This window comes from Rhamphochromis sp. 'chilingali' (assembly GCF_963969265.1).
Source record: "Rhamphochromis sp. 'chilingali' genome assembly, chromosome: 22".
Lineage (NCBI taxonomy): Eukaryota > Metazoa > Chordata > Actinopteri > Cichliformes > Cichlidae > Rhamphochromis > Rhamphochromis sp. 'chilingali'.
The window spans coordinates 11,400,228-11,411,891 of NC_137950.1; the positions used below are offsets into that span (position 1 = coordinate 11,400,228).

The window sequence follows — 11,664 nt, forward strand, 5'->3', positions numbered from 1 at the left end:
AAAACAGCACTGACTGACGTTGTTCAAGGATGCCACAAAGGTATCGCTACACTCAAAAAAATGAAACGTTGACTTTAATTAAAATTATTTTGTCAACAGGTTCCACGAAATTGAATTATGTTAGTTTAAAGCAAAAATCTTTAGTTCATCTAATTTAAAAAAACTACTTAAGATTAACAAGACATATTTAAGACTAACTAAATCAAGTCATGTTGTATGAACATAGATGATATATTTTCAGGTTAGATAGTTTAGATTAGTTACTTCAACACATTTCTTATTTGTGGCAGTAAAATGTTAAATTTAAGTTAGATTAATTCAAATATTATATTTTCAGCCACCTTGTGCTTTATTAATTAGTTTTACATAAATCTATTTTGTCAACAGGTTCCACACAAATGAATTAAGTACATCCAACTTATTTTTTAAAATTTATTTTATTGCCAACACATTCAGTGAGCATTTGTGTAAACCCAGTCCAAAATAAAACACAACAGCTCATTAGGGTTAGTAATTAACAGTATGTAGACAGATGCAACATCAAGACTTTAAATTAAATGTCTGTATCTACCAGAAATAGAAGAAAAAAAAAAAAAAAAAAAAAACGCATTGAAGATCACATAACACATTGATAAGATGACACTTGAGTTATGCACATGTGATGCTAGTAAGGTCTGTGAGTGTTTTTTTCTTTTAGTGTCTAAAATGGATAGCAAAGTTGCTATTTGCAATGATTGCTTAGGGTCAGTCCAGTAACACAATGCCAATGAAGTGCTTTCCTTTAACAATGCAAAGTGAAGTGTCCACCTCAACAGCCACAATTTAAAAAAAAAATTATGTAACAACAACAACAACAACAACAACAATAATAATAATAATAAATAGTCCACTGATATTAGCAATCAAAGAAAATTACATCACCATCCCAAATAAAACTTTAACAAAACATGCCAACATTATGGTCTAACAATAAAACAGCTTGTCAGCGTTCAGTTTTTTTGCAACAGCACAGCAGTAACCATTTAACACTCGCCACTGTCAACATTTATTTTACCAGTGTTTGGGCAAAAAACTTCAGATGGAAACATTTTAACATGGAAACAATTGTTCGTCTTTAAAAGTCCACAAAATATACATTCATCCTGCATTCCCAACTTGGATGATCTGATATCCTCGTGTTGGTGTTGTTCCCAGACCATCATGAAAATGTTGTTCCAGGTTCAACATTGCAAGTGACCAATCACATTGTTGTGACGTTATTCTATTCCAAGCCATTCGTGCATTTATGAAATTCCAATGTTGCAAGGACAATATCAATTCTGCTTACTGTTTATTAAAGGGTTACGGTTAGGGTTAGGGTCAGTTGATCGGCGGACAGAGGCGGTTTCACGCAGCTTAAGTACAGTTTTTTGTTTTACGCCGGTTTTTCCCGAAGTCGCAAAAGTATGACGTCACAACATTCTGATTGGTCACTTGCAATGTTGATCCTGGAACAACATTTAGTATGATGATCTGGGAACAACACCAACACGAGGATATCAGATCAACCTCCTAACTTACCCTTAATTTTAGTATGTATTGCAATTACCTTTACAATGCACACAATGTAACACAAACTGAATATGAACATATTTCCACCTCATAACAATATGCCTTGAACGCTAATATACACACCACCCTTCAACATTTCTGGTGCAGTATCATCTCTCAATTAAATCCTTTAAATCTCAATACTTTTGATTGTCTCTTAGCTTTCAGTCTTGAGGTTAACTGAGATTCAGTGCATATATCCCACCCATTAAGAGTGCACATGCAGAGGCCAGGTCTTCCAGGTCATGCAGGACACACTAGATGGTTATACCCACTGTAGGGTAATTTCCAATAAACCAAGTTCAAAAAAGAAGAGTCTATGGCTGACGCATGTTCCTGGTTTCCAAAAGAAATGCTTCCAGTTGCATTATGATTTGAAGACTGTTTATTTATTACAAACGGAAGATGTAACAATGAACTCCTTCCTAAAAAGCATGAAAGTTCCAAAAAATAGCAGTTATCCAGAACTAGCTGTGCACACGGTCAGAAAACCGTGAGACTCCTAACCTCTCTGTCCATGCTCCTCCCCTTCCCTCTCACACAGGGTTTCATGCTACTATTGCACTTACATAATTAAAGTGAGAGGTACCCCCTTTTAGGTTCCAATCCCAAAACAGTGACTTAAAATTACTTTATGTAAACACATATATTTTCACATTTATTAATCCTGAAAAGATGACTTATGTAATGAATCTATGAATTATAAAACAAACATGAACTCAATCGTAAATAAAAATATAAAGCAGACGTCTGGCGCTTACACCCACATCGGCTGGAGGAGTGCTGGCATCAGCTCTTTCGATGGTAAAGATAGCAAGGGTAATTTGTTCCAGCTCCCTCTGAACAGCTGTAGCTTAGACACAAAAACATAGAAAAATGGCATCCAGTTTTAAAAAAAGAAAGAAAAAGGGCCAAAGCTACCCTTTAATGACGTAAACACAATATTAGGAACATGCACCCCAGTGCGCCACTATTTTAGACTACAGATTCAACGATAAATATAAATAGTTTGGGTATACAAGAAGATTTCCCAAAACATTTAAACAGGTTCCATGCAAATTACAACAACAACAACATTACAACATGCAACAACATTAGTTATTCAAAATTTGGTTTAATACAGATAAAAAACTAAACTAAAATTACCAACCAATTATTCTTTGAAGAGGATGCTTGGGTCTTCATTCAGGTAAAAAGGTAGTGCCCTGAGGACACACTCCCTCCCCTTTTCAATGGTTTCCTTCTGTAGAGAGTGGCAGAGATACAGGAAGAGAAAACAGATATACTTTAGGATGACAGAAACTCACATTATACGCAAAATGAATGACATATCCACTGCACAGATAGACATGTACACAAGACCAACTAATCATCACATGGACATGAATAGTTAACCTGTTGGGCAGGGTTTCCACCACATTATATATGTCCATAATGGAGGTAAAGACAAACTAATACATCATCTTTTTTGCATTCAAAACATAACATAAAAACATTCACTTCTGGTTTAACCTAAATCAAGGGATCAGATTTTACATATGTTTAGGTAATTTAAATTTTCCAACGTTTTGAGTACCAAACTTTGTCTTGCTTAATATAAATGTAAGTGCACTGTGCAGCTACCATACACCAGCTGTTTAAATTTGAAAATGATCTTATTAGCCATAATATTTTGCTACCAACAGAATAACGCACCTGTGTGGCTGGGGCCAAAGTTTGTCTAATTTTCTTCCCTGCAACGCCTCCTTTTTTCTTGAAGACTTTTATGAGCTGGTCAGTGTATTGGTCAAGTTGTGTAAAAAGCCTTGGAACATGTGCAGCAGTAGTAATCCTCACATATTCTGCTTCCACCTGAAAATATGTCAACAAACACAACATACTGTACTGTAAATATACATACTATATGTACACATATACAAACTAAAACTAATGTAGTAAGACCTCATTAAAGCTATAATTTTAACACAAACATTTACACAAAATGCTAATGGAGCCATTACAGCTTTTATTGTTATTTATCAAGTTCCAAAAAATATTGATCACAGCTGATCTGAAAAGAATTTCATGCCTCAGGCCCTTGAACTGCAACCTTTACCATGGTTCAGATGTGGAGAAGAAATAACAGGGGCATGGGATGGGTCACAAAAGAAAACTTAACTTATAAAACAGTTTTGTTTTTAAAAGTATAACAGTTCACATACCACATACAAGCTCAGCAATACCACATACACCACATCAGTATAGGAGGGAGCAGGTAAAGGCAGGATCTGAGATTTATAAAGAAAAAAAATAATTCATTACTTAATTTCAAGAAGCAAATTATTGTTTGAATTACAACTAAATAAAATACTACTCAGAAGAAAAGCAAGAGATTGACACTGCCATGTGCTAACTTTCTATAGAAGCAATTATCACCAGGTCTGTCGACCTCCATTGTCTGTCCACTCATATGTCTTGAATAATTTTATTAAAAAAAATTAAGTGTGTACTTTCACAAACTGTAATTTATAACTACATTGATATGTATAACTCCGCTAGGAAACATGCTGTATTTACAGACCATTTTTACATAATACAGATTACTGATAGAGCAGAACAATGGTGTCACAGTGGCTTTCGCCCTTGACTTTTTGGATTTTAAATGTCACTTTATGCTATCCTTGCTATCCTATTCGATATTTCCGACTCTCGGATTACAGAAAAGGAATCCCAAGAAAGCAAATGGAAAAATAACCCCTTGAAAGAATAACCCCATGAACCCCTGTAGCTAATCCCTTAATAAAACAAAAAACAATAAAAATGTTTCTTACACAGTCCACAAAATAAGCATGTCCAGGACCCAGTAAAACTAATGTAAAACAAGCACACGCAAACGATATAACATGTCTTGTAAGACAAACGCAAAATATAACCATGCTAGACATATAGATACTACACAACATAGTCAAAGAAAAAAGTGGTCTTACCTCTCAAAGAAACAGCAGCTTGGCGCCAAAACAGCCTTTTTCAGTTAAATTTGAAGTCTTGCGCATGAGCAGGCACAAGCCGTGAAACCTTCTTGTTCTGCGCGGTTTCATTACAACTGTTTTTGCATTACTGCCACCTTGTGGATATACAAGGTATATCGATCCTAATTGACTTAACTTAAATGTTATGCGATCAAGTAACACATTAGTATTATGTACGTTGAATAATAGACACAATTACGTAGACTTGATTAGAAAAACATATGTTAACTTAACAAAAACATATATTTTAAGTAAAATGAAAATAAATAATTAATATACACTGAACAATCCACCTCATTCATTTTTTTGAGTGTAGATAAATAAATAAATTCACTGTAATCATAATAACGAAATTCCCAAAAACCTATTTTTAGCAACGAGGTCCAATGTAAACTAAGTTTAAACACACCAACATAAATTTGTTGCATACATGCAGAAGTTTATTTAAACTGTAAATTGCATAATATATATAATATATTACTTACACAGGTCATGGATAACATTGTAACCACCTGCTTAACATTATGTTGATCCCCCTTTTGCTGCCAAAACAGGACTGACTCATCAAAACACGGACACCGTCAGAACTCCTGAAGATGCCCTCTGGTATCTGGCACCAAGATGTTAGCAACAGATTGTTTAAGTCCTGCTTTTTGCGAGATGGGGCCTTCATGTTTTTCCCGTATCCCATTGATGCTCGGCTGGGTTGAGATCTGGGGAATTTGGAAGCCAAGTCAACACCTCTAACTTGTTGTTGTGCACCAAACCATTCCTAAAGCATTTTTGACACAGCCATCAGGGAATACCGTTTCCATGAAAGGGTGTACATGGTCTACAACAATGCTTAGGTAGGTGGCACGTGTCAAAATAATATCCACATGGACTCAAGGTTGCCGTACAGAACGTCAATCAAAGCCGATGCTTACCAGGTGTTCCCCAATTAAGCATCGCAAGTGCACCTGTCCATCCGTGTGATGTAAAAGAAAATGTGATTGATCACACTAGGCCACTTCCCTCCATAACTCTGTGGTCCGGTTCTGATTGTCACGTGTCCATTGTTGGTGCTTTTGAAGGCAGACAAGGGTTAGCATAGCACCCCGACTGGTCTGTGGCTATGCAGCCCCAAATGCAACAAACTGGTATGCACTGTGTATTCTGACACTTTTCTATCAGAACCAGCATTTACTTTTTCAGCAATCTGAACAAGACTCACTTTGTCTGTTCCCACTGTCTGTGGGAGCTGACCTTCGCTCCCCACACGAATCAGTGAGCCTTGACTGCCCATGACCTGTCGGTGGTTCACCACTGTTCCTTCCTTTGACCACTTTTGATAGATACTGACCACTACAGATGGTTAGATTATGATGATTAATTAAATTATCTTCAAAACCTCAGTCTGGTATGGCAACCTAACTGAGACAGGAACAAACTGGACAGGATCATCAAAATGCTGGAAAAATCACTGGTCTTCATCTGATTTGTTCCAGCTGAAGTACTAATTATTATTAATACTTTTATTATGAATTGATTTGTGACTTGCTCAACCAATGACAATTTTCTACTAATGTTAACAGTGTAATTACTCTAATCCTAACTTGTGTTTAACTTGTAAAAATGCCTGTGTGTGATCATTTCTCTAAGGTTGGTGCTTATTTTTGTTCCCTAAATCTGACCACACTGCTTTAACCAAACAGCATCAGAAAAGACAAAGTCAAAATGAAAGTCAGGAAAAAGTTTATCTCTGGTTTTAGGCCATGTGATTGACGCTAAATGATCATCCAGGTGCTGACGGGCTACCTGTTACATTAAAATACACCAGAAATGGGTTACTGACTGTGACTAGTTAAGTTGAAAGCGAGAGGTGTATGAGAGGCAAAGTGTATGACTCTGATACCAGAGGATGACTATTTGGCAAGTCTTAGTTTCCAATGAGTGATTATTTCATTTAAAAATGAGGTGCAACAAGAGTTGACACACATCAGTCATGCAGAGACTTCTCCATGTCTCCCTCCATCATCATGTTATCTGAAACACACCTTAGTTGTCCAATGAACGTGTTTTCTGTGTTTTGCATAGCGTGTAGATGAGTTGATTTATAACTCGGTTTACTATCTGTGTAACAGACAAGGAACTCCTCTTCTAGTTTCTGAGGGCGTTTATCTCTCTAAGGCTGTAATGGATGTATTCACACTGTGAACACACAATTTCTATTGTTGTTTTTGATAAGTCAAAGGGGTGTAAAGCAGTTGTAGTGATAGGGAAAGAAAAGAAATCATTGCATAGCTGTGACAGTTTAAAGATTCTCTATACTTCGGTGTTGGTTTTGGGGGTGGGACAACTTACCAGATAGCCTTTGCAGATATTTATATGGTGGCCATGCAGTAAAACTAACTGCTTGGTAGCCTATAAAGAGACATTTCATATAAAACAAATCTTTTCTTTTGCAGTCCTTTGCACAAACAAGTTAACTGATTACACAATCATGGAACATGTATGAGTTGAATCTCTTTTCTCAACAAACCCAAAAAATTAACAACTGACATCTTTGATGGGTATATCCCCCCCCCCCCCCAGAAACCAAACTATTGCAAAGAGTGTTGGGTGCAAACACAGTTTCATTTTAACAAAATGTAAATTCAATTCCTCAGTTTCTGAGGAATCCAATTTTCCAGAGCAGGATTTTGCAAGTGTAAACCTCAAACCTTTGCATTTACCTTTCTGTCTGTTCCTTTTTGACAAACTGGGCTAAATAGGTGTTGGGGACAACCCTTTGTAAAACAGGCTGTGGGTCCGGTCAAGGCTGCAGAAGCCTGTTAGAAGAAGGACAGGCTGGGGAGACAACTGAGGTTGTTTGCCATCAGGTGTGTGTGAAGATATCTCCAAACATTTGGACCCTGGAGATAACAACATGCCAGAGAGGGGGAGGCAGAGAGACAGAGATGAGTGTATTTCCCTGGGACCACCTAAGCTGCCTAATCAAGATATGACTCCACTGTGCATGAGTGTGTGCGTGTGTTTGTGTGTGAAAGACAGCGGGAGAGACAGAGTGTGTGTGTGCGTGTGCACGTTTCTGCGCCTGAGATAAAAGGCGGCAAATCAAAGGTTTCCCTCATCCTGATCCCTTATAGCAGACTATGTGCCTGTGAGCGTGTGCACGAATGTGTGTGTGCATGTCTGTGGGTATAGGTATGTGTGTGTGTGTCAGACAACTGGGTAGCTGCTCCCAGAGCCCCCATCACATCACCTAGACCATGGAGGCCAGACCTGCACAGGAGTAATGAGCAGTGCGTTGTTGTGTCTATGTCACTCACAATGTGTGTGTGTGTGTGTGTGTGTGTATTTCTGTGGGGGCGAGTGATAAGCGTTAGCACTGTGATGTTGCATTAATTGCGTGCAGAGTCTTTGGTTCCCTCTCGCACAGTTAATGAAGACACGACACGTCGCTCATCCCTCTCCGACGCTGCGCTTTGAGTGCCACTGTGGCCTCCGCTGCATTTGAGCACTGTAATTTGGCTTTTAAATGAAATAAATTAGTTATCTGGGAGATCCTAAGGATTACAATTATCATTATTTTTCCCTTAGTGACAAATGCCACGCTGTGATTGGTTAATGGCTTTCTTCTGAGTGGCAGCCATCCTATGGGGTCGTCCAAACTGAGGAAAATGGAAGGGGAGTGAAAGGCGCCAATCTGTACGACTAATGAGGTGCAATTATATCGCTGACTGTCTGTTGACGTGACCCCACCAAAAACCTTTGCATATACGCACACACACACACACACACGCACAAACGCACATGCTTAAAACAACCCTTGAAAAACACAAATTTAGTTTGTAACTTACTGGATGGCCATGGGACGAAAAAGAATATCTGTGAGTTACTCATTACATTCATCTTTTTACAGGATTAGGATGTATCGTTGTCCATGTTGACCTGGTTAAAGGTCACCATTTGTTACATTATGTTAGTCACTAGTAGCTTAGCAAACACTGAGTGTCTGACCAAACCGTTGGTGGTTGATTTGTGGGAAATGAATGCAGAAGGTTTTACTAACAAAAAAGATATAAGAATAAAAAAAAATTAAAGACTAAGAAGAACAAGATCTTTACTTCTGCTGGATCAGCATCAGTCCTTTTAAGTTGTTCATCCTTTGAGAATTTGCAACTGTGTAATAGAAAAGCAAAGCAGGTTATGTTAAGCTTCAGAGACTGTCTCTCTATATCACAGTGCTGTTAGAGAAAGTTTATAGGTTTGTTTCCTTCTGTTTGGGTAATTTTAATGTAAATCTGTTCAGCACGGTGGACAAATCAGCTGATTTAATGTATATAGCCGTGCAGGTCCTTAAGTTTATTTCTGTGTAATCACCTTTTTATATTTATGTGACCTCAGGCAAACAGAAACTTTTTTTAACAGATTTTAACTGACCTAAAAGACATAAGACAGACTGGTAGCTCATATGGTTTAGACACATTATCACGTTTATTTTAAGGGTATAGTGGGATGTAATAACTAGACATGAAGACGGAATACGGTACATACTTTTAGACCAGAAACTTGATATGTGTTTAGATATTTGATGTGTTTAAAAATTCTATCTGGAGTGTGATTAGTTTGCTTCAGACAGTCGATGTAGAACTAACCAACATATATGCTCAAGAGCTGTTTTTGTTTTAGATAATAGGTTCGTTTGAATATTATGTTGTTCTTATGGTCAACAAATCTAACAAAAAGACCATAAACAAACAAACATTTGACACTAACAGCTGCTGTTTGGTCTGACATATTCTTGCTATAGTTTACTTTGTGCAAACATGCAAAAAGCTAAATTTGTGGTCAAAAACTAGAAAAAGCATAAAGGCAGGGAAGAGAAAATGCTGAAAGATGGACTCACAAATTGGCAGTTTGTTGCTAATGACATAATACCAAATAAATAAGTCTTATCTTGTGAGATTTTTTATATGAACTGTTTTGTTTATGCTTTTGCACATTAGCAGAGTTCCAGGGATATGTGGGGGTTTTTTTCTTTGTTTTTTTTGTTTTTTTCTTGCCACAAGTCTGTTTCATTGTGCGGTCTTTCATCCTATCGCCGTGGCTACTTCATGCACGTATGCAGGTAAGATGTCAATTACTGTTTGCACATTAATGGAGACTAGAAGTCTTTATGTCTGTGCTAAAAGCAAAGCTGAAGATCGGCTTGAGCAGAATGCACTTCATGGACAAGGCTTGATTTTTCCTGCAGCTCAATTCATAGAAAGCCTTCCACTCTTCCCTTTGTCTATTTCTCTGAATGCTTCTCTCATTGTCTTCGACTTCTTTCAGATAATCTCATTTAGACTTCCTCTCTTGATTTTCAAGCCTCCTTCTCTCTCTCAGCGGAGCTCCCTGCCTCTCTCCCATGGCTCTGTCTTTCTTGCTCTTTCTCACTCACTTCCTCTAAATGCACACGGTATTGATGTTTTTCCCTCCATCATGGCCCCTGTGATGCTTTCTCTCCTTTTAGCTTTCCCCTTTGTCTCCCACCTTTTATTTGTCAAAGGTTCTCTGCAGTGTTTTCTCCCCAGGTACAGGCTCTCTCATGCACACAGATGTATAGATAAACCAGGGGTTTAACTGAGTTTTTGAAGGGTAAGGCCAATACTGATTTTTTGAAAGTGCTGATGGCCAGTGAACTGCATATATCAACATAGAATATCTATAAAACAAACATTTTCTTGCTGAACTCATATGAAGAATATCATTATAGCCTAAGAGGAAAGCATGACATGTTTCTTTGATTGAAACAAACACAAATATAGCATTTTTAAAATGCCTGAACTGTGTAGTGTTTCTCTTTATTAAAATTCCAACTACTGCTCTGAGAAGAGAAACTATTAAATATAGTTAGGTTCATAATTTGTTGGATAGAGATGCGATTTTTGTAGTTTTGCCTCTGTACACCACCACAGTGGAGTTTCAATCAACAATCAGCACATGATTGAAGTGTAGACTTTATTTCGAGGGGTTTAACCGAAATTGTGGATTAATGTTTAGAAATTAGACATTTGTATACAATGTACCTCAATTTCAGAGCCTCAAAATTAATTGGATAAACTAATAAAGGGTTAAATATAAAGATTGTCTTGAATGCTGTCTCCTTTGCCTGAAGTCTTGGAGCCATGTGCATCGCTAAATGCTTTTTCTCCTCCCTCAGATTCTCCACCAGGCCTTTACTGCGGCCGCTTTCAGGTTTTGCTTGTGGGTCTCTTTGCTCACATTTTTGTTTTCAGTAACTGAAAGTGACTAACTTGGTCATTGAGGAATATCTAATTTCTTTGCTGTGAGAAACTTGATTTTTTTTTTTTGCAGCAGTATGCTTTAGGTCATTATCCATTTGCACTTTGAAGCCATTCAATCAGTTTTGCAGAGTACTTTCGAGAGCATAGCACTGTACACTTCACAATTCATCCTGCTACTTCCATCAGCAGTCACATCATCCATAAACACTGGTGACCCAGTTCCACTGGCAGCCATACGTCCCCATGCTGTAACATTACCTCCACCATGTTTGACAGATGATGTGGTATGCTTCAGATGAACTGTTTCTCTCTTTCTCCTTATTTTTCTCTTCATATCATTCTGGCTCACGTTAATTTTGGTTTCATCTGTTTGTCAGAACTGTGCAGGTTCCTTTAGATGTTTTCTGGCAAAGTCTAATCTGGGCTTCTTGTTCTGGAGTGTAACTAGTGTTTTAAATCTTCTTTATTTCCATTTATGAATGTGTATCTTGATTATAGACAGTGATACACCTGTGATGTTTTTCTTAACCATGGAAATAATTCTGCTATCCTCCACTTTAAGTATCTTTCGTGGTCATTCAGGATACTTGGTGTTGCTAAGCTGGTCACAGCAAAATCTACCAGAGAGTTGATTTAAATGCCCCTAAAACTTTTGCTATAACTCTTCTTTTTTTTTGCACTGGCATCTTTTTATGACTTAAAATTACATTTAACAGCTAAAAAAAATACAATTTCAACATTTATTTCTGCTTTATTTGTCATGAAATAACAAAGAAAGCTGGTCATAAAAC

General features: G+C 37.4%; 1 long non-coding RNA gene across 2 annotated transcripts; it reads right to left on the reverse strand.

Annotated features, from left to right (window-relative positions):
* Positions 1-418: 418 nt before the first annotated feature.
* Positions 419-4,895, reverse strand: LOC308390284. 2 transcript variants are annotated; one of them, XR_013970422.1, is made up of 5 exons: positions 4,557-4,895; positions 3,792-3,857; positions 3,286-3,441; positions 2,741-2,833; positions 419-2,443 (listed from the first exon to the last, which is right to left on the reverse strand). It is a non-coding gene; the product is annotated as an uncharacterized lncRNA (long non-coding RNA). The 2 variants fall into 2 exon arrangements; XR_013970423.1 differs by lacking the exon at positions 4,557-4,895 and adding an exon at positions 4,401-4,485.
* Between the last annotated feature and the right edge of the window lie 6,769 nt (positions 4,896-11,664).